Source organism: Vulpes lagopus, chromosome 6 (genome assembly GCF_018345385.1).
Source record: "Vulpes lagopus strain Blue_001 chromosome 6, ASM1834538v1, whole genome shotgun sequence".
NCBI classification, from domain to species: domain Eukaryota; kingdom Metazoa; phylum Chordata; class Mammalia; order Carnivora; family Canidae; genus Vulpes; species Vulpes lagopus.
Genome location: NC_054829.1, coordinates 35,311,332 through 35,333,297, shown reverse-complemented (window position 1 = coordinate 35,333,297; position 21,966 = coordinate 35,311,332). Strand labels below are relative to the sequence as shown.

General features: G+C 38.7%; 1 protein-coding gene across 2 annotated transcripts in view; it reads right to left on the bottom strand.

Moving 5' to 3' along the window:
- Positions 1 to 21,506, bottom strand: part of WDR89 (WD repeat domain 89) — a 37,594-nt gene extending 16,088 nt beyond the window's left edge. Inside the window, exons 1-2 of one of the 2 annotated variants that reach the window (XM_041760269.1) lie at positions 21,366 to 21,506; positions 9,603 to 9,680 (exon numbers count right to left, since the gene is read on the bottom strand). The gene's annotated coding sequence lies outside the window, so the exon portion shown is untranslated. The remainder of the gene's footprint in view (positions 1 to 9,602; positions 9,681 to 21,365) is intronic. The other variant, XM_041760268.1, reaches the window with a different exon arrangement.
- Between the last annotated feature and the right edge of the window lie 460 nt (positions 21,507 to 21,966).

Sequence of the window (21,966 nt, the reverse complement as noted above, 5' to 3'; positions counted from 1 at the left end):
CCAACTGAGGAAGAAGGTAGGCAACCTCAGAGAAACTCAGAAATAAACACTTTACTTACTAATGCAAGAGCTCAGCAAAGAGGGCTTCTAGGGCTTATTACATTTCTAAGGTCTCCAGGCTAATCTGGGGGATGAGAAGCAGCTGAAAGGAGTGTAATATACCTAGGATTTGGTATAGAACATTTCATGGGGCCTCAGAAGAGAAAACAGAGACCAGGTCCCCCATCAAGATTTGCCTCAGTCTCAGTGAGTGGTTTTTGCACGTAGAAGTGAATCATGTCATGCTTGGGGCAGGTGATCAAGAGGTGGTGTGTCTTCACGTTCTCTTCACCCATCTGCTGGCTGGATGCAGCGCATTTCAAAGCCCTACAGGATGGTTGAGCCATAAAATGAAAGAAGTCTGAGTCCCCCAGTCATCACATGAAAGGCTATTTGGTCACCAGAAAAACCTACATCCTACCTTTACTAAGGAGTTGTGTAGACACCTGCAACATGTAGTTTAAAAAAGTGCAAAACAAAATGACCTGAACCTCTTAGTATCATTCACCTTTTCTTTAGGTTATATTCAAAGAGAATTAATACATTACATGAAAAAAAAAAAAAAGAAACAAACAAACAAACAAACATCGGAATTTCAGCAATTACTTTCATTTTATTTATTTTTTGTTTATTAAATCCAAGTTAAACTAAATATAATATTTAGAGAAAATGTATATCATCCTGCTTTCATAAAATTATTGCTATTCACGTTTTTGCTCACTCTATCTGTATATATGCACAGAAAAGTCTCTAGAATAATGTTCATTAGATGTATTTCAAATATCTGGCGTGTGTGTGTGTGTTGCCTTCCTGGTATTTTTCTATGTTGCTAAAATTTTTACCAATGATGATATAACTTTATAATAACCCCATAAGTACTGCTATGTTCACTAAACTGATGAGAAAAGCACAGCTAGGGGATCCCTGGGTGGCTCAGCGGTTTAGCGCCTGCTTTTGGCCCAGGGCATGATCCTGGAGACCCAGGATGGAGTCTCATGTCGGGCTCCCTGCATGGAGCCTGCTTCTCCCTCTGCCTGTGTCTCTGCCTCTCTCTCTCCTTGTGTCTCTCATAAATAAAATCTTAAAAAATAAAAATAAAAAATAGGGATAGCCTATGTTACCTGTATAATAAGCATATATCATACTTATTTTTTAAAAGGGTGTAGGCTGGGACACCTGGTGGCTCAGCGATAGAGCATCTGCCTTTGGCTCAGGGCATGATCCTGGGGTCCAGGGATGGAGTCCCATATCAGGCTCCCTGCAGGGAGCCTGCTTCTCCCTCTGCCTCTCTGCCTCTCTCTCTCTCTCATGAATAAATAAATAAATTCTTTAAAAAAAATAAAAAATAAATAAAAGGGGGGTAGGCTATATCAGGAGAGCACCTGGAAGGAGTAGCTACTAATGTCTAATGACATGTGCCAGTGGCGAACATGAAAAATCTCATGGTAGCCACAAAATCTCTATGCTGGGTATTTAAAGAGGCTTATTATTTATAAAGCATATCTAATGTCAGCCTATCTGAAGCAAAATTGCACAAGCAAATCTTAGGAATCTGGTTATTAATGTTCATTTCAGAAAACCTGGAAGATTGAAATAGTCATAGTCACTCCATTATCAGTATGTCAATACTGATAGAAGAGACAATACCTTGGGATAAAATGCATGCACTGGCTTAACTTCAGCAGAACGTTTCTCAGAAAGCATTTATATCAGAAATTTAGAGAAATTTGTGTGTATATTTTAAACTAACACAGAATTGGCTTTGAAACAATTTGCCAAAGAGCCATTTGTTTTAAACTGGGAAGAAGTGCTGAATATTTAGTGGAAAGTATGCTAAACTGACATCTGCTACAACTTCATGTCATTTTAAATATCATATTCATTAATGACTAAGACTTAATGTCTTTGTAAATTAATCCTGCTTAGTGAGTCTGAATATGCTATTCTTATTCCCATGAATGTTCAAGATATTGGTTGCAGCAACATATGGCATCTCATACACTAAAATTCTTCGGGAAAGCACAGTTTTTAAAGTGCAGGAATCTGTTACCAAGGAAAAGGGGGAGGGGGAGGAGAGAATGACACACATACTTTCTCAAGCTGTAGAAGATATAACATTGAAGTATCTTTTTAAAAACAAAGGCATTTTCCTCAATAACATCCTGAGATGTCAAATTTCTCAAGTAAATCTTCCACCCAAAGTCATCCTTTGAAGGAAATCAATGAATGCTCTCCTTCTTTCAACAAGAACAATCAACTGTTTTTGCCTTTCCAGAACAACCAGCTGGTTAACCAAATACAGAGAAAAATCAAACTTCCCCAGTCACCAGATGTCTTAATTTGGAACAGTTAGTAGCAATGTGGAATAATCCAAAATTTTGAGTTGGTACTATATGTTTACTATTTCTTTTTCTAATTCTGAATAGATGCTTTTAAAAATTAAGCAAATGTGTTCCCCTTAATAGCTGCAAAAAAAAAAAAAAAAAAAAAAAGGTAGGGGGATAAAAAGAACCATTGTCTATAGCCTATAACAAATTGATGTTAACATCAAAGAACCAGCCACTTGAATATTCTGTGTTATAGTTAGAAATTGATACATCATTAACTCAAAAGTCCTAAAGAATTACCCTATTCAATAATTCAAAAACAATTCCTGAAGGACTGACAGGTCGGGCCTAGAAAAACACACTGGATACAGTAAAGAACATAAGTAAAGTCCCTGCCTTCATAGAAGGCAGTGGGGTGACAGACAGCCATACAGACAAATAACTAAATGTAATAATGAAAACAGTTTAAGTGTTATGAAAAATAATATTGCTTAAGGAAAGAAAAATGAGGCAGGAAAGGCCTTTTGGATATAGCCATTAAAGGAAAGCCTCTCCCATGAGGTGACATTTCAGCCAAGACAAGAAAGAAATGAGGGAGCAAGGTGTTGGACTGTGTAGGCTTAAGAGCCTCCTGGGCGGAGAGTCCGGGAGTGATAAGTGCAAGTGGTCCACAGCAGCTGAAGCTGAGTAAAAGAAGGAAAGTGGTATAGGAAATAAAGTCAAAGAAATAGCTGGAAATAGATAAATAAATGTATCTTAAAAAAAAAAAAAAAAAACATGATCTCAGATCATGGGATCAAGCCCCAATATCTAGCTTTATCCTCAGTGGGGAGTCTGCTTGGGATTCTCTCTCTCCCTCTGCCCCTCCCCCAACTCATAAGTGTGCTCTCTTTCTCAATATAAATAAATAAATCTAAAACAAACAAACGGTAGCTGGAGCCAGATAAGAGCTTTGCAAGGTCAAAACTTTAGATTTTATTTTCAAGTGAAAAAGAAGGCTGGTTGAGAGCAAATGAGAGACGTTTGTGGAGGGATTCCTCTGGTTGCTGCCTGGAGAACGAACGGACCTTAGGGCAGGAATGGAAATAGTGAAAAGGTTTGTGCAAAATTGTGGGCAAGGGATATAAAAGTGGAGAGAAGTGGCTGGATACAGGCCATAATTATGAAAGAAGAATAAACAGAATTTCCTGAGACTACAAAAGGGGTATGAAGAGAAATGACAAAGATGAATGAGGCTTCAATTTCTGGCCTGAGCAACAAAGCCAATGTTGGCATGTTGCTTTTAAGAAAATTAGAAGATGATTAATTAGACAATTAGACAAGTATCCAATTGTTTAAACAGTCTTTACTGATCAACTGCGCTATATTATTAGTACACTGGAATTCTAAATGGCAATAAAAAACCATATTCTACCAGTCCATGCAACAATATAGAATAATCTCAGAATTGTTTAGTGACAGAAGTCTGACACAGAGGAATACTATTAAGGTTTCATTTACACAAAATATAAGAACAGACAAAATAAGTCTATAATGGTAGAAATCAGAATACTGCTTATCTTTTGAAGGGGATATGGACTGAGAAAGAGAGAACTCTGTGGGTGGTGATTATGCACAGGTATATTCATTTGAAAAACAAACAAACAAACCATTATGGAGGACAATGACCCCCTACCTCCACCATGATTCTCATATTGAGTGAAAAGCATCAACAGTTGGTGAAGGAAGAAGTGTTGAGAAATCCTTTATTTGGCATAGGAAGCAAGGTCTGCTAAAAGTTGAGAAGGAACAATAATAAGGAAAACTCTTCAGCATACCAAGCTGAACACTAAACACAAGATAATTAACAGCCCATAGCTGAAGAATTTCAAATCTGTAGTGGACTGAAGGTAACCATAGCAACAACAAAACCTAAACCAGGGCAGCCCTGGTGGCTCAGCGCTTTAGCACCTGCCTTCAGCCCAGGGTGTGACCCTGGAGACCTGGGATCGAGTCTCACATCAGGTTCCCTGCATGGAGCCTGCTTCTCCATCTGCCTGTTTCTGCCTTTCTCTCTCTCTTTCTGTGTCTCTAATAAATAAATAAAATCTTAAAAAAAAAAAAAAAAAAAAAAAAAAACCTAAACCAGCTCACCTACAGATTACACTATTCAATCCCAAAGACTAACAATCTGACAGAAGCAGAGAGGTGTCTATTTCTGGGAATAAATATTTACCTCGGCATCTACTATTCTACATATGACGCCCAGAATTCAATTCCAAGAGAGAGAGAGAGAGAGAGAGAGAGAGACTAACACAAGCAAGAAAAAAACAACAAATTGTCAAGAAATGAGGTAATGAACTGAAAAGATGTAAAAAACCCAGATAATAGACTTTAAAATGACTATAAATTGGCTATTAAAAACAAAACAAACCAGTAAATGTTGGCAAGAATGTGAAGAAACTGGAATCCCTATACAATACTGGTGAGAATGTGAAATATAGCAACCTCTGTGAAAAAGTTTGGCAGTTTTTCATAAAAAGTTAAACATGTTCATGCAAATATTTGTATAGGAATGTTCATAGTAACATTATTCATAATACTAAAAGAGTGTAAACAACCAAAATGTTCATCAATGGACTAATGGATAAACAATATATCATATTTCCATGCAATGGAACACTATACTAGGCAGCCCTGGTGGCGCAGCAATTTAGTGCCGCCTGCAGCCCAGGGTGTAATCCTGGAGACCTGGGATCGAATCCCACATCGGCCTTCCTGCATGGAGCCTGCTTCTCCCTTTGCCTGTGTCTCTGCCTCTCTCTCGCTCTCTCTGAATGAATAAATAAATAAATCTTAAAAAAAAAAAAAAAGGAACACTATACTGCCATAAAAAGGAATGAAGTACTATTAAATGCTACAACATGGATAAGCCTTGAAAACACGATGCTAAGTGAAAGAAGTCACACACAAAAGACCACATATTGTATGAATCCATTTATAGAAAATGTCTAGAAGAGGCAAACCTATAGATCAAAAAGATTAATGGTTGCCAGGGGTTGTGGGAGGGGCAAATTAGAAGTGACTGCTAATAGGTATAGAAAAACTATGTAAGTCAGTGGACCAAGAATGACATTTTTAAAGTATTCAAAGGAAAAAAAAAAATAAAAAATAAAGTATTCAAAGGAAAGGAAAACTTGTCAATACAAAACTTTGTACCCAACAAAAATATCTTTCAAAAAAGAGGGTAAAAGAAAAACCATGAGACAAAAGCTAAGAAGAATCACTGCCAGCAGAATGCAAAACAAGAAATGCTAAAGAAAGTTACTCAGCCACAGTAGTACTGGAAATCTAGATTGACATGAAGAAATAAAGAGAACTGAAAATGGTAAACATGAGGATAAATTTAAGACTTTTTTCTTTTAAAGATTTTATGTATTTATTCATGAGAGACACGCAGAGAGAGAGGCAGAGACATAGGCAGAGGGAGAAGCAGGCTCTATGCAGGGAGCCTGATATGGGACTCGATCCCAGGACTCTGGGATCACGCCTTGAGCTAAAGGTAGACACTCAACCACTAAGCCATTCAGGTGTCCTTTTTGTTTCTTTTAAAAATTTTTGTGGTTGCTCAGTTGGTTAAGCATCTGACTCTTGAATTCCATTCAGATCAAGACCTCAGGGTTGTGAGATTGATCCCTGCATTGGGCTCAACATTTAGCATAGAGTCAGCTTGTGATTCTCTCTCCTCTCCTTCTGCCCCACCTCCCCACCCCCACCCCTGACCCGGGTTGGGCACAAACTCGCTCTCTAAAATAAATTTTAAAACGTTAAAAATTAAAAAAAAAAAAAAAAAAAAAAAAAAAAAAAAAACACGTTAAAAATTTTCTAAAAAGCAATAGACTTTTTTAAAAAAAGATTTTATTTATTCATGAGAAACACACAGAGAGAGAGGCAGAGAGACATAGGCAGAGGGAGAAGCAAGCTCCCTAGGGGGAGCCTAATGTGGCAATCGATCCTAGAACCCTGGGATCACAACCTGAACCATAGGCAGATGTTCAACCACTGAGCCCCAATACCTAAAGCAAAAAATAGTAACAATATATTACAGTGTTATTAAAAGTCAAATATTTGACAGCACTAGTAAGAGGATGGGAGGGAAGGAATTGAAACATACAAAAGGTTGTTACAACATAATTAGGTATGATATTATTTTAAGGTAGATTTTATTACACAAGTTAAAGAAGTATATTGTAAACCCTAGAGCAACAACTAAAGGACAAAAGTGGCAAAATTAACAAACCAATAGCAGAGGTGCACATGGGTGGCTCAGTGGCTTAAGTGTCTGCCTTTGGCTTGGGTCATGATCCCAGGGTCCTGGGATCAAGCCCCACTTCAGGATACTTGCTCAGTGGGGAGTCTGCTTCTCCCTCTCCCTCTGGCCCCTGTTCATATTTGCTTGCTCACTCTCAAATAAATGAACTAATAGCAGAAACAAAATGTAATGATAAAAATAAAAGGCAAAAGAAAAAAGGAACAAATAATTGAGAAAAATAGAAAATCCAAAAATACTTAGCAAGATAGATTTATATCCAATCATATCAACGATTACATTAAATATAAATGATCTGATAACCTCTTGAAAGGCAGAGATTCTCAGGTTTGTGAAGGGGAGAGGAGAGGCAAGACCCAACTATATGTTGCCTAAAATAAACCCATTTTTTTTTAATTTTTTTTTTTAATTTTTTATTTATTTATGATAGTCACAGAGAGAGAGAGAGAGGCAGAGACACAGGCAGAGGGAGAAGCAGGCTCCATGCACCGGGAGCCTGATGTGGGATTCGATCCCGGGTCTCCAGGATCGCGCCCTGGGCCAAAGGCAGGCGCCAAACCGCTGCGCCACCCAGGGATCCCAATAAACCCATTTTAGATATAAAGTAGGTTAAAAGTAAATGGAGGGATCCCTGGGTGGCGCAGCGGTTTGGCGCCTGCCTTTGGCCCAGGGCGCGATCCTGGAGACCCGGGATCGAATCCCACATCAGGCTCCCGGTGCATGGAGCCTGCTTCTCCCTCTGCCTGTGTCTCTGCCTCTCTCTCTCTCTCTCTCTCTCTCTCTGTGACTATTATAAATAAATAAAAATTTAAAAAATAAATAAATAAAATTAAAAAAAATAAAATAAAAGTAAATGGATAGAAAAAAATATGCCATGTAAACACTAATAAAAGAAAGCTGCAGTGGCATATTAATACTAGACAAAGTCAGAACAAAAAATTCACTCAAAATTGATCATAGACCTAGGTGCCTGGGTGGCTCAGTCAGTTGAATGTTGGCCTTTGGCTCAGGTCATGATGACAGGGTCCTGGGATTGAGCCCCACATCAGGCTCCCTGCTCAGCAAGAAGCCTGTTTCTCTCTCTGCCCTTCCCTGTTTGTGATCTCTCTCTCTCACTCTCTCAAATAAATAATAAAACCTTAAAAAAAAATTTGATCATAGACCGACATGTGAGAGCATGAAGTACAAAATTCCTGGGAAAAAATAGGGAACCTATGACTCTAAGTTAGGTGGATATTTCTTAGAATACAAAAAGTATGTACCAGGGGTGCCTGGCTGGCTCAGTCAGAAGAGCATGCAACTCTTGATCTCAGGGTCATGAGTTCAAGTCTCAAATGTGGTGTACAGATTACTAAAATAAATAACTTAAAAACAAAAACCACATACCAGAAAACAAAATTTTAAGTAATTAAAATTTAAAACTCCTGTTTTTTCAATAAGAGTGATATAAAAGTTCATATGAGAATTTCATAGTTTCGACAGCTTGCTGAAAGGTGTTATGTGTGGTGTGAATGTGGGAGTGCCTTAACAGAAGTAAGCTCTTTCATAGTCGTACTGAAGCAGCAGTAGCAGATACAGCTGTAAGGTATGGAGGGATATCTTCAGGCTCCTGGATCTAATTTTTGGTTGTAGTAACTTAGAAGTCAGTGATAGCCCTTATGTTTTTACTAAGTACCATGAGGGCGTTCCCTTCCCTTTCCTACAAAAAGGAAAAATGGTAGCTGATAATTTGGGTGTTTCAGGTCAGGTGGATTTATTAAACTTTCCTTCAAGGTCTTAAAGACCAAACTATCTTGATTATCCCAAATAATAGGGTATATGTGGAATACAGGGGGCTGAACCATTAAGGAGAAATTTGGGATCCAATTACAAAACCAGCTAGCCCAAGAAAACTCTGGAAGTGACATTTGGTTTTAGGGTTTGGAAAGTTTAAAATGCCTCAAAGCTTAACAGGATCTGGTTATAGTCTTAAAAAACTAGATTAAACGCCCTAATGGGGGTGTCTGGGTAGCTCAGTTGGTTAAGCATTGGCCTTTGACTCAGGTCATGATCCCAGGGTCCTGGGATTGAGCCCCGAGTTGGGTTCTCTACTAAAGGGGAGCCTGCTTGTCCCTCTCCTCCCTGCTCATGCTTGGTCTCGCTACCTCTCTCTCATATAAATGAATTGACATCTCTTAAGATAAGTAAATAAATAAATGTTCTAAATATTGAACCTCAGTTTGGGTAAATTGCCTTTTGAGACCTTATGTCCTTTAATGGCTAAGAGTTTCAAGAGGTAAACTCTCTTTCTGTGAGAAGTCTTGGGAGAGGAAGCAAATAAGAAAATCAGCCATATATTACAGTAATAGAGCCTCCAAAGAATTTGTCATTTAAGCCAGCCTTTAAAACTTGTGAGAAGACTCTCAATAAAGCCCTTGAGGTATGATTGTCCAGGTATGTTCTTGTCCTTCCCAGGTAAAGGCAAAAAAAACCACTATCCCTATTAACAAGGACCTTAAAAAATCCACTCCATAAGTCAACTAGAGTAAAAAAAAATATGCCTCCAATAGGGACAGATACCAATAGCATGTGGGGATTAAGGATGACTGGATAATAGCAGGGATTTATGTTGTTATTTATTGCCCTAGATCTTAGACAAATCTCTATCCTCAGCCATTGGATTTTTTATGGGCAAAATAGGATATTACAAGAAACAGTTGCAAGGGATGATGAGTCTTTAAGCCCTATAGAGTCCTCTATTAATAAGTCTTATGCCCTGTAAGGTTTATTTACAGGGTATTGTTTTTTCTTGGGAGAGTTTTCTGAGAGGTCAATCTGGGTCTTAGTGGGAGGGCCACTACCAATTCTGTCTATGTCTGTTGAGGATTCTTCTCAAAGTTCAGGTTATCAGGATTAATAGTGGGGATGAATCCAAAGTGCAGACTTACTTGGTTTGCAGAATGTGAGTAAAGACAACGGGGGTTGAATTTTCCTGAGTGGTGGATTCAAACTCAAGGGTTGTTTGCCTTTTTTGAGGAAAAAAAAAAAAAGGGCAGTATTAGTTTTCTCCAGGAAATCTCTTCCTAAATGTACGGGAACTAAATCACTGAGGAGAAATGGGTAATTCACTTGCAAAGGTTTGGTAAAAATACAGGGGCTGAGAAATAGGCACATATTTTGGTTTAAGACTCTGTACTCCCACTATTTGAATATATGCATTATTTAAAGGAAAAGACTCTTTAATTGTAGGGGAGTTGTGTACTGATAGTGTAGCTCCTATATCAATTTCTAGCAATCCATTTTATAATGGCCAGGTTTTTTTGCAATAATGTTATAGTCTGGTAAGATGGATTTGGAATTTCTATTTGTTAAAGGTAAAGACTCAAAATCTTAGTTGTCTTTTTTCTGCTGTCACGTTCTATAATGCAAGCTAATTGATTATCCAGATTGACAGCCAGGAGTACACACTATCTCCCATTCTATGTGGGTTCTTTTGACCAACAGAGACAAGTCCCTGTTTACACTTTATGAACATGGAATTAAAAGCCACCCAAGTGGGGGCACCTGGATGGCTGAGTCAGTTAAGCACCCAGCTTGGTTTCAGCTCAGGTCATGACCTCAGAGTCAGGAGATTGAGCCCCGAGTTAGGCCCCTCAGTCTGTGCTGAGTCTGCTTCAAATTCTCTCACTCTGCCTCTCCTCCATCTCACACATGTGAGGTGTACTCTTGGTCTCCTTCAAATAAATAAATCTTTAATAAATAAATAAAGCCACCTGAGTAGATTCAACACTATGGAAAGTCTAGGATTTTTAAAATTGATTTTTGGAGTCTGCTTTATTAGTCACAGATTTGGTAATAATTCTTTAAATTTCCACTGTTAACCAGTGTTATCCTGACACTGGGTATCTTGCAATCATGTCAACATATCTCACACAATCAGGGAATATTTTATAAATATTTATAATTGGATAAAGATACTTTACATTCTGAAGTAGATTCACTATTTAATACTCTAAATTGGGTGAATGTCCAAAAGGGATCTGCTGAAATAGAAATCAAAATAATGGCAAAACCCCTAAGCATAAATATTTATAGCTTTATACTTGTGTAAACATACAGTAGGACAGATGAATTCTCTTTAACTACTTTGTGCCACATTGTAAGATCAGAATCTAGTTAAATTCTAAACTCATTTCCTCTCTTCTGAACAGAGTGAGATCCTGATATCAGGGAAATAACCAACAAAAGGCATAATTCTTGAACCGTCCTGCAAAAAGCCGGATATGAAGAGAAAAAAAAATTTCACACTTACTTTATATATCTGATGTGAAAGATAGAAAGGATTGGAAATAATATACTGTCAATTATAAGTTTATTAAACATATGAAAATGTTGAGCTTAGACTTAAGCTATCAAACTCTTTCAATACTTGCCTTCCTTGCCCTTGGAATTAACTACTACTGCCATCTAGCAAGAGGTCCAAAAATTAATAGAATGGGGGGAAAAAATCATTCAGGACTTAACTAGAAAGTCTAAACAAAAAGATGCTTTAACTTACTAGTAATTATTGAAATTTCTGTTAACCATGATAACAGAGATTGAATTTTTCCTCGTTGTTCTTTCTTCTCTTCCCCAGGCAAAATAAATTATCACCTCTTTGTGAAATTCTAGATTTTTACCCTCAATTGTGATCGCTCTCCAAAATCTCAATCCCATATTCCTAATGTCTGCCTAGACCTCTACCCCTGAATATGCTGTCAAAACTTCAAATTAAATATACCCAAAATATAACTCAAATACCTGTATTCTTCATCTCTGTTAACTATACAATCTTCTCAGTCATCTAGGCTCAATATCTCAGAATAATCTTTGATTAAAGAAAGTCAAAAGACAAGATGCAACTAGCCAATAAAGGCTACCTTGAAAATCACCCACATATCTATCTCATCACTGTCCACCCTACTATTATCCTCCTCCAGTTGTTCATTACATCTCATCTCCACTGCAATGGTCTCTTGTATAGCCCTGACTTAAAACAGGACAGGAAATACTTGATTTAATATCTAATTCCTGGAAAAAGATGGCAAGAACAGGACAAATTCTTACTTCCCACAAGAGAAAGATCATATAAAAAAGTTTTGTTCTTAGGAATTAATTTCACATTGTAAAAAGTACTGATATTCAGCATGACATGAAGTGGAAAATAAAAGCAAATGTGTGATTTCACGAACATTTCTTAAGGACATAAAACTAAATACTTTCATAAAGCATCATATACATTCTTTTGTTGTTTCTGCATGGGCTGCAGTTGTTCGAGGATGTGAATCACACACTATATTTTATAGCAACCCCAGACATAGCAATATTTTAATGGGTAAAATATTTTCCCCACAATAAAACAGCAAAAAAGACTGCTACTCTCTCCAAGAATTCTACATTATCTTCTTGAGTTTCTAGATCCTACCCATGCTTCAAGATCTAGCTCAAATTCTACTAGTACTATAAAAATTTTCTTAACCCATCCTAAAGCAATTTCTACTTATTCTGAATACCAAAATATTGTTATTTATATAGCAGTAATCACATACTAAATACATTGAAATATTATTTTTCTCTAGTTGTATTTTACATATATTTCTTTCTACTATAGAGTATAAATTAAATTTCTTAAGGAAAACACCATGTTTTCCAATTCTCTAGTATCAATCTTCTACCAGCTTGAGGCTAACTGTATAGCCTATCTCACAAATCCTACTTCCTGGAGAGGTGTATAAAAAAAACACATAAAACACACTCCATAAAGGGGTCACCTGGGTGGCTCAGCAGTTGAGTGGTTGAGCATCTGCCTTGGGCTCAGGACATGATCCTGGAGTTCCAGGCTCAAGTCCCACATCGGGCTCCCTACATGGAGCCTGCTTCTCTCCCTCTGCCTATGCCTCTGCCTCTCTGTGTCTTTCATGAATAAAGAAATTAAGAAACACACACACACACACACACACACACACACACACACACTCCATAGAGGAAGACAAAGTGTCAACGATAGAAACTACACAAATACATAAAGCAAAGATAAAGACAGAAAACACACACACACACACACACACACACACACACACAAATCAAGCCAGAAAGACAGCCATCCACTTTTCTGGAGAAAGTAAAGAAATAAAGAAAAAGAAATAAATAAATCAAGCATTATCAATATTGATATCCATGACATCCATGTTTTGGGGTGATTCATATCAGTTTTGGGGTGATTCATATCAACCTCCATAGTCATAGAAAACACCATGAAGGCAGAACTGAGGAATCTAAGAGAAAGGTTTGGATTTGGGACTATCAGTTTACCATCTTACACAGGACCCTCTAGGCAGAAAGCATTCAATAAAGATCTGCTGGTGTGAATGTGATTTAATAAGAGTTCTACACACCCAAATTCTGGAATTAAACAATTTGTTCAAATGCTATTCTTTCACAAAATATGATCAAATTACCTCAAATTTCCAGAATAATGCAGTAAATATTATGTGCTCTGCTTATACAATATAAACATGGTTTTGATGCCAAAAAAGGATACATCTACATTTTAATCATTCAATAATTTCTAAAAACCTGATGATTCATAAATTGTATTCCTATTTTTTGAATGGCTCAGGGGACTTGTGTGATTCTCAAACTCCTTTCTCAATTCCTAAGAAAAAGTCCAATTTGATTTTACAATCTCAGGGAAAAGAGGGGAGAGTTTGGAAGAAATAAAGTAGCTTCATAAAAATAATTCGGTGCTACATTAAATACTAATTAATAATAGGCCAATGCTACATTAAATACAAATTAGTAATAGGCTAATCACTAGTTTAAAACAACTAGCCTTTATGAAAATTTTAGCTTCAATATCTATTCTTTATTCCTTTATTGAAAAACAGATGCCTGTTACTCATGCTAACAAATTAAAAGCCCAAGTAATACAAGGCTGTAGAATTCATGAAGAAAGAGAAATACTCTTATAGAATAAGAACCAAGATGAAAATACTCTGACAAGCAGCCAAGAACTAGAAACACAATGGGAAATAAAGGAACATGTCTTTGGGCTGGATTTGGTCAATATGAGTAAGCTAAAGGATTATGGGGAAAGATCTGCACTGAAAGTGAGGGGGTATATTTTTGTTTTCCACATGACTTTCAGTAAATCACTGAATCTGATCTGAATCTTGGTTTCCTCGTGTTTCCATTTGTTTTACTTACTGGGTCTCATGTATCCATCAACGATATTAATAGTAACTAAGATATATTAAACCCTAGCTGTATGCAAGGTACTGTTCTAAATGCTTTATATGCATTTATCTCGTTTAATTCTCTGGATGGCCCTTAAGGTACCTTATTTATTGTTTTATGATTAGGAAAGTGAGGTTTAGAAAAGGCAGGTGATTTGCCAAAGATCACTTGGCTCACAGTGACCATTTGCAGGGACCAGAACAGAAATCTGATTTTAGAGCCCACACTCTTAAATTTTTTCTTATACTGACCCTCAAATGATATAAAAGACATATTTTACAAAGCATTTTTAAGTGGCCATTCAAATGTAAAGTTGTTATTAAAATTCTCATCTGTATTAAATGAAATGAATCAATGTCATTCACACAACCAAGCAACATACAGTTAAAATATTTAAAGCATATACACGTGGAAAGTCTTAATACCAGCAGAGATTTAAGATAAAAAGCAATATCAAATGATGTGAAGACCAGCATAACTTTTAGTTGCCTGAACAAGCAAACTTCTAAGCATTTACAAGGTTAAAAAAATGCAAAATATTATCCGCTATAAGACACTAAATTTAGGGCAGCCCGGGTGGTGCAGCGGTTTGGCGCCACCTACAGCCTGGGGTGTGATCCTGGAGACCCAGGATCGAGTCCCACATCAGGCTTCCTGCATGGAGCCTGCTTCTCCCTCTGCCTGTGTCTCTGCCTCTCTCTTCACTCTCTCTGAATGAATAAATAAATAAATCTTTAAAAAAAAAAAAAGACACTAAATTTAAAATATAAACCATAACCTAGGCTTTTCTGGTTCTATTATTTCACAGTCATACTCAATGGATGATATTGAATAAAATCAGAGACAGGAATTTTTTTTAAGATTTATTTATTTTAGGGAGAGAGAGAGCAGGAGCAAGCATGAGCAGGAGAGGGGAGGGACAGAGAATCTCAAGCTGACTCCAGTTAGTGAGGAGCCCAATGCAGGGCTCAATTTCCTGGGGCTCAAACTCAGGATTCTGAGATCGCCACCTGGGCTGAAACCAAGTAACCTATACTTAACTGTGCCACCCAGGTGCCCTAGAGAAAGGAATTTAGTTAATAGGGTTTGTCAGACACTGTTTGAAGCATTTCACGAATATGTACCTATTTAATTCTCATAATAACCTATGAAGTACTTATAATTATCCCATTTCATAGAGGAGACAAGGGAAGCACAGAATGGTTACCTGTAAACAGCTCATGATTACAGAGCTAGTAATTGCAGCCAGTACTCCAGGCAGTTTGGTTTAAAAACTATTTCTGCTACAGTTCAAGGAATAGTGAAATTCTTAGTGGAAAAACTGGTGAATCCAAATAAAGTGTAGTTAATAGTATTATATCAATGTTAATTTTTCAGTGTTGACAAATGCACCATAGTTATGGGAGATAGTAATATTAGGGGAAGTTTTGCAAAGGATTTATGGGAACTCCTCACAACTACTTTGTAGATATAAGATTATTTCAAAATAAAAGGTTTTAAGAAAAAAAAAAAAACAAACAAGGAATGGTGAAACTCCTTTTCAAAAAGCCAAAAAGTAATAATGATCATAATGAATGCCCACAAAGAGAACAGAGGCATCACTTATCAGTATACATACTAACACTAAAGAACATGTAAAAGGAATATTTTAACAGACATGATAAACAAGTAATCTACATTATCAGGAAAATAGTTTTAATTATAATGGCACACTAAGCTTATTAGTCTTTGGAAGAAGTTTCCTTTAATTTTCCTACAAAACTGTATTGTTATCAAAGCAATGACATTTGGAGACTAATATTAACATTAAATTAAAAGACTTGCTAGAAAGGATTATCATTTTTTTGGTCTAGTCAATTTACGAAGAGCCAAAAACTGGGTAGAGCTTTAAAAAAAAAAAAAAAATCACATGAACTAATGGAGTTCACAACAGAATTAATGCTAAATTTGAACCTTTTAAAGGTACAAAGATAGGGGCCCCTAGGTGGCTCAGTCGGTCAAGTGTCTGCCTTCAGTTCAAGTCATGATTCCAGGGTACTGCTCAGCAAGAAGCCTGCTTCTCCTTTTCCCCCTGTCCCTCCCCGCCTGATACTCTCTTCACTCTCTCTCAAATAAATCAGTAAATCTTTAAGAAAAAAAAAAAAAGGTACAATAGATCCTTAATATGACCTTAATAAAAGAATCACATTTTGCAAAAGACTATGGTATTTGTCATTTTATCAGATTTTCACAACTGTGAAAGAAGAAGTAGTAGTATTCTTATCTTACAAATAAGTAAACTAGGGATCCCTAGGTGGCGCAGCGGTTTAGTGCCTGCCTTTGGCCCAGGGCACGATCCTGGAGACCCGGGATCGAATCCCACATCAGGCTCCCGGTGCGTGGAGCCTGCTTCTCCCTCTGCCTAGGTCTCTGCCTCTCTTTCTCTCTGTGTGTGACTATGATAAATAAATAAAAATTTATTAAAAAAAAAAAACAAAAGCCCAGAAAGTTAAACATTTTGTATGATTTAGATAGAAAAATCTGATTCCAAGTACTTCTTCTATCACATGGTGCTGCCAACAATTTTATGCTTTATACTTTTCAAGTTGTTTCATAACATTTAATGCTTAGCCAAGAAATCTGGAAAATAAAGAATACATAATTAAGGTTATGATCCTTAAAATGTTAAGAGTTTTGTTTAAAATTTTTGTAAAAAACTAAATAAAAAATAAAATCTTTTTGTATGATGTACAATTTATCTAGCTAAAATGATGAATTCAAGAAAAAAAATCAGTATTTAGAGCTAAGTTAATCCATACACTTATCATGATGAGCACTGAGGATAGACTTGTTGAATCACTATATTGTACACTTGAAACTAATATAACACTGTATGTTAACTATCCTGGAATTAAAATTAAAATCTTTTTTTTTTAAGATTTTATTTATTCATGAGAGAGAGAGAGAGAGAGAGAGAGAGGCAGAGACACAGGCAGAGGGAGAAGCAGGCTCCATGCAGGGAGCCCGAAGCAGGACTCAATCTGAGACTCCAGGATCACACCCTGAGCCAAAGGCAGGCGCCAAACCGTGGAGCCACCCAGGTATCCCCAAAATTAAAATCTTGAGTAAAAAAAACTAGGCGAATACAATTTTATTTAATACAATTTTAAATGCTTAAATGCAAAATAATGTGACCCTAAAACGTATTTATTTTTCAAGAGTTAAAAACAAAAATCAAAGATGAAGATTTAAAAAAAAATCAGTTACAAAAACCAATAAACAGTACTTTGTAGCCTATAAACTGCATACTATACTTTCATATCCCTTTATCACGTGGCAGATTGTCCACACTGGACTCACAAAGATGACCTAAAACTAGTTTTGCAACCATTAGTTTGACCTCCATTTTGAGGAAATAAAAGCACCAACGTAAAGAAATTGAAATAAGATTTTCTTTGGAAGAAGATAATTTGTGAAAAAATATTGTAGAATTTTTCCTCATTCCCATTTTACCAAGCATGAATAGTTCAAACTCAGACCTTGATCTGGTCTCCTGGATACCATGGATATAAGGATCCATCCATACCTGACAAAAGTCTAAGATGCTGCTGGCTAACTGCTCAAAGAAAACAAAGAAAAATGGCTGCATTACATTGTTATTGGCCTGTACAACCAGACTTGGTCAGGGCCAAGGATGTGAAACTTTTTCCTGTGGACCTGATGATAGCATTGGTTTGGAGCCAGCTAAAAAAAGGACTTTATTCAAGAAGGCTGTCTAGAGGTATGTGCATACCATGGAGAGCTCACAGGGTGAAGGCTGGAAATTAAGGGTAGAGAACAAATCTTAAGCAGTTGGGTTAAGTACTGCCCATCGTAGCAGACACTAACTCATCAGCAGATCACTGGTGAGGCACACAACTAGACATTCGTTAGATGTGGCTTTGTGTCAGAGTTCTAGCCCAAGCAGCATGAGAAAAAGTAACGTAGGTCACTTCCAGGCCTGGCCCATATAAATGTCCCATATATACTTCTTCCAACTTCATACAAAAATCAGAGATCTTTACTGAATAGTTCTCACATACTGGATACCTACTCAGAGTTAGGCTCTTTTTCATAATCTTATTCCAACATATCCAAACCAAATCGTTAACAAACTCAACTCATCAGATCCTGTCTCCTAATTATGATTTCCAGATACACATAAGAACAACAGTTGGGTTATTTTCTGAAAATATAACAAAAACCTGATCAGAGATACTGTCTTGCTGGGGGAATTGGAGAGTATCAATGATGAGGGATTGTCAATCCAGTACTCCATGAAGCCTAGTGCATATTTTAGCCTTAGGAGCAAGGAGACGCAAAGTCTTTATCTGGTTACTTCAATGGCTTTCTTATAATGAATCCCCATCATTTGAGGTCACGCTTCTTAAACTAGGACACACACCTATGACTATAGTAAACTGGCTATTATAAGAAGCCACAAAACAGTCTAAATCCCTAGAACAGTAACATTATCTGAAAATTCAGAAGAGTATCAAATACGGGCATATTGTGAAGTTGAATACAAAAGTCACATGAATTTTTTTTTTAAGATTTTATTTATTTATTCATGAGAATACACAGAGAGGAGAGAGAGAAGCAGACACAGGCAGAGGGAGAAGCAGGCTCCATGCAGGGAGCCTGATGTGGGACTCAATCCCAGGCCTCCAGGATCACACCCTGGGCTGAAGGCGGCACTAAACTGCTGAGCCACCAGGGCTGCCCAGTCACATGAATTTTTAAAGTAGATTAGAACTCAAAGAAATTTTGCTCTTCTTAAATGTTAATGCACAGCTGATCAGACTTTATTTTTTTAAATCTTTTTTTTAAGATTTTATTTATTTATTCATGAGAGACACAGAGAGAGAGAGGCAGAGATACAGGCAGAGGGAGAAGCAGGCTCCATGCAGGGAGCCCGACGTGGGACTCCATCCCGGGTCTCCAGGATCACGCCCTGGGCTGAAGGCCGCGCTTAAACCACTGAGCCACTGGGGCTGCCCCCTGATCAGACTTTAAACTGCATTGGAATAGGATCTACTTTACCCTTCTTTATACCCTTTGTAGTAAGCTACAAGATGGCCCCTGAAGATATCTCAATCCTAATTCCTATGAATGTTTCCCTACATGAAAAGTTTTTGTAATTAACATCTTGAGATGGAGAGATTATTTTAGATTATCTAGGTGGAACCGAAATCGAAGCACAACTGCCCGCATAAGAGGAAGGCAGAGGAAGATCTGACTACAGAAAAGACAGTGTGATGATGGAAGCAGAGATAGGAGTGATATGCTTGGAAGATGAGGGCACCAGAAACCAAGGAATATATGCAGCCAGCAGAAGCTGAAAAAAGCAAGGAAATGAATCTTCTCTTCAGAGCTTCCAGTAGGAACCAGAACTCAGAAAAGTAGTTATATGAGCTGAGCTACTTTTGCTTTATGCTATCTACATCAGTCTGTAATACAAATCATATGACTAACATTTCTGTGTTTACAGGAAACACTGTCCTGAACCCTTGATAAATAGATAAGGGGGCGATCTAGGCTTAAGAGTATTTTGGGAGCTTCCAAACTGGTCAACAAGTGCAGACTGAGGAGATAAGTGTGCCTAAAGAGGGTATGGAAGCTTATACCCTCTTGGCATACCTTGCTCTATGCATCTCTTCCATCTGGCTGTTGGGTCATATACTTTATCATGTCCTTTAATAAGATGATAAATATCTGTAAATCGGTCAAGTCACTGGTGGAAGCTCTTCAGGCAGGGGTTATAAAGTTGTAGAGCTGAAGTGATGCAACCAGAGCCCCTGCTAACATAATCATTTGTGGATGTTGAAGAACATCACTGACACCTCATATTGGAAGTGTTATTCATCAAGCCAGATGATGGAAAATTTGGTTGAAAGCATCCTAGCTTCTCTCAATGGCCTTCCCATTCCTAATGAAATGCTACGTAAATGATTTATGTAGGCTGAAAACTCAGCAGGATGTAAACATGGCAGATTAAATGGGGGGAAAAAATCTTAAAAAAAAAAAAGGTAGTTCATACGTGGTACTAGGCTGCATATTACCAGTTTTGTATAAATAGAATATATAAAACTATATATAAAATTACCTATCTATGCTACCTATGCTATTTAACACTTGTCTGGCCTCAGGGGAAAGAGTTTGAAGAAGCAAGGACACCCGGGTAGTAAACATCAGTAATTTATACATTCTATCCACTCTCTCGTTTTGATCCTTACAACTCTAGGAAGTATTCATGTAGTCATGTCTGGTATTGATTTCAATTCTGCAGTTGAGGAAGCTGGGGCTCAGAGGCTGACTTGCCCAGGTAAAGGTTAGGAAGGAAATGGCTCGTGGTCCAAGGTCTCCTACTATGATGAGTTTACATCGATAATATCAATTCACTTATAAGTACGTTGTTTTAACCTCTAAAATAACGTCAAGTTAGATAAGAAAACACGAAAGAAAATTGCAACATCTTGCAATTTAATAGCGTATTCCTTTAAAAGATTTTACTTATTTGAGGGCAGCCCGGGTGGCCGGGTGGCCAGGCGGTTTAGCGCCGCCTTCAGCCCAGGGCGTGACCCTGGAGTCCCGCGTTGGGCTCCCCGCATGGAGCCTGCTCCTCCCTCTGCCTGTGTCTCTGCCTCTCTCTCTCTGTCGTGAATAAATAAACAATCTTAAAAAAAAAAAAAAAAAAGATTTTATTTATTCGAGAGCGAGCGAGCCAGAGAGAGATCCAGGAAGGGGAGCAGCTGAGCCCAAGGCACTCTTAACTGACTGCGCCACCCAAGCGCCCCTTTAATAGCATGTTTTACTTTCAGGTCTTTGGAAACCAAATGCCACGCTCCAGTTTAAGGGGACAAGCTGAAGACAACATGTGGAGGAGTTACCAAGCAGTCTGTTTCTTCACGTGAAAACGAGGACGGTAATAGTCCCTACCCTTTAGATTGCGGTGTGAATACACGTAATTACAGGACGTCGCCTCCCAAATGAAAGTTTGCTTTCTGACCCCGAAAAGGAACAAACTCAAGACCTAAGATAAATGCGAGCTGCGGGAGAGAAACAAACCCAGGTCCTGGGTACTATACCCTTCCCCGAACTCTGGGCGATGGGCGCTTCCCTTGTACAGAGACGTGACCAGGACGCAGTGAGTGGGGCCGGCGACAACGACACCAAAACCCAGCCCGCGGGAGGGCCGCGGGGCAGAGCCTGCGCGGATGTGGCCCAGGGGCTCGCACCCCGGCCCCAGAAGCCCCAACACGTGGCCGCCTCCGCCCGGCCGCTCCCCACGTCCCTCACAGGTCCTCCCGCCAGAGGATCAGCGACGACGGCCTTCTAGGCTCAAGCCGCACCGTCGCCGTCCGCCCAGAGAACGACCCATCCCGACGACGAGCCCCACCCGACCCTGCGAGTTATACCTCAACCGCAAGCCCGCAACGCGCGCGGGAAGAAACGCGAGCTCAGCCTCGGTGCGCGGCGGACGCCCGGAACTCCACCCCCTACCTCTCCGATAGGGCAAACGCGCAAAGGAAGATGCAGAGCATTGGCCGGCGGCAGAGAGGCGGCCCTCTCTGGGTGGAGACGGGTGCGAAAGGGAAGGGGCGGGGAGGAGCGACGGCCGGCGGGGAGCCAGCCTCGCTCCGGATTGGACGAGAGCAGGGCGTCTGCGCCTGCGTAACCCAGTGTACGTAAAGCGTCGCACAGGACCGACCCTTTTTACGTTTCGTAAACGGAGGTCTCTGCGACTCATTGGTTGTGACGAACGCTTGCGTCTCCTGGCTGCGTGGCCAATAAAGGGCGAGAATAAAGCGGGTTCCGCCTCTTCCTCGGCCGACTGAATCCTTCCGTTGACGTTAGGCAACGTGAGTTCATTTTTGCTCTTAGACGCGGTGAGCTTCCACTGAGCCAAATTCAGGTACAGAATTGTGGTGGCTTAGAAGCATCTACCGCGAGTAAGAAGTACTTATAGGAAGTTTCAACGTCCACTTACTCTCAGAACTTCCAAATATAACTTCAGTG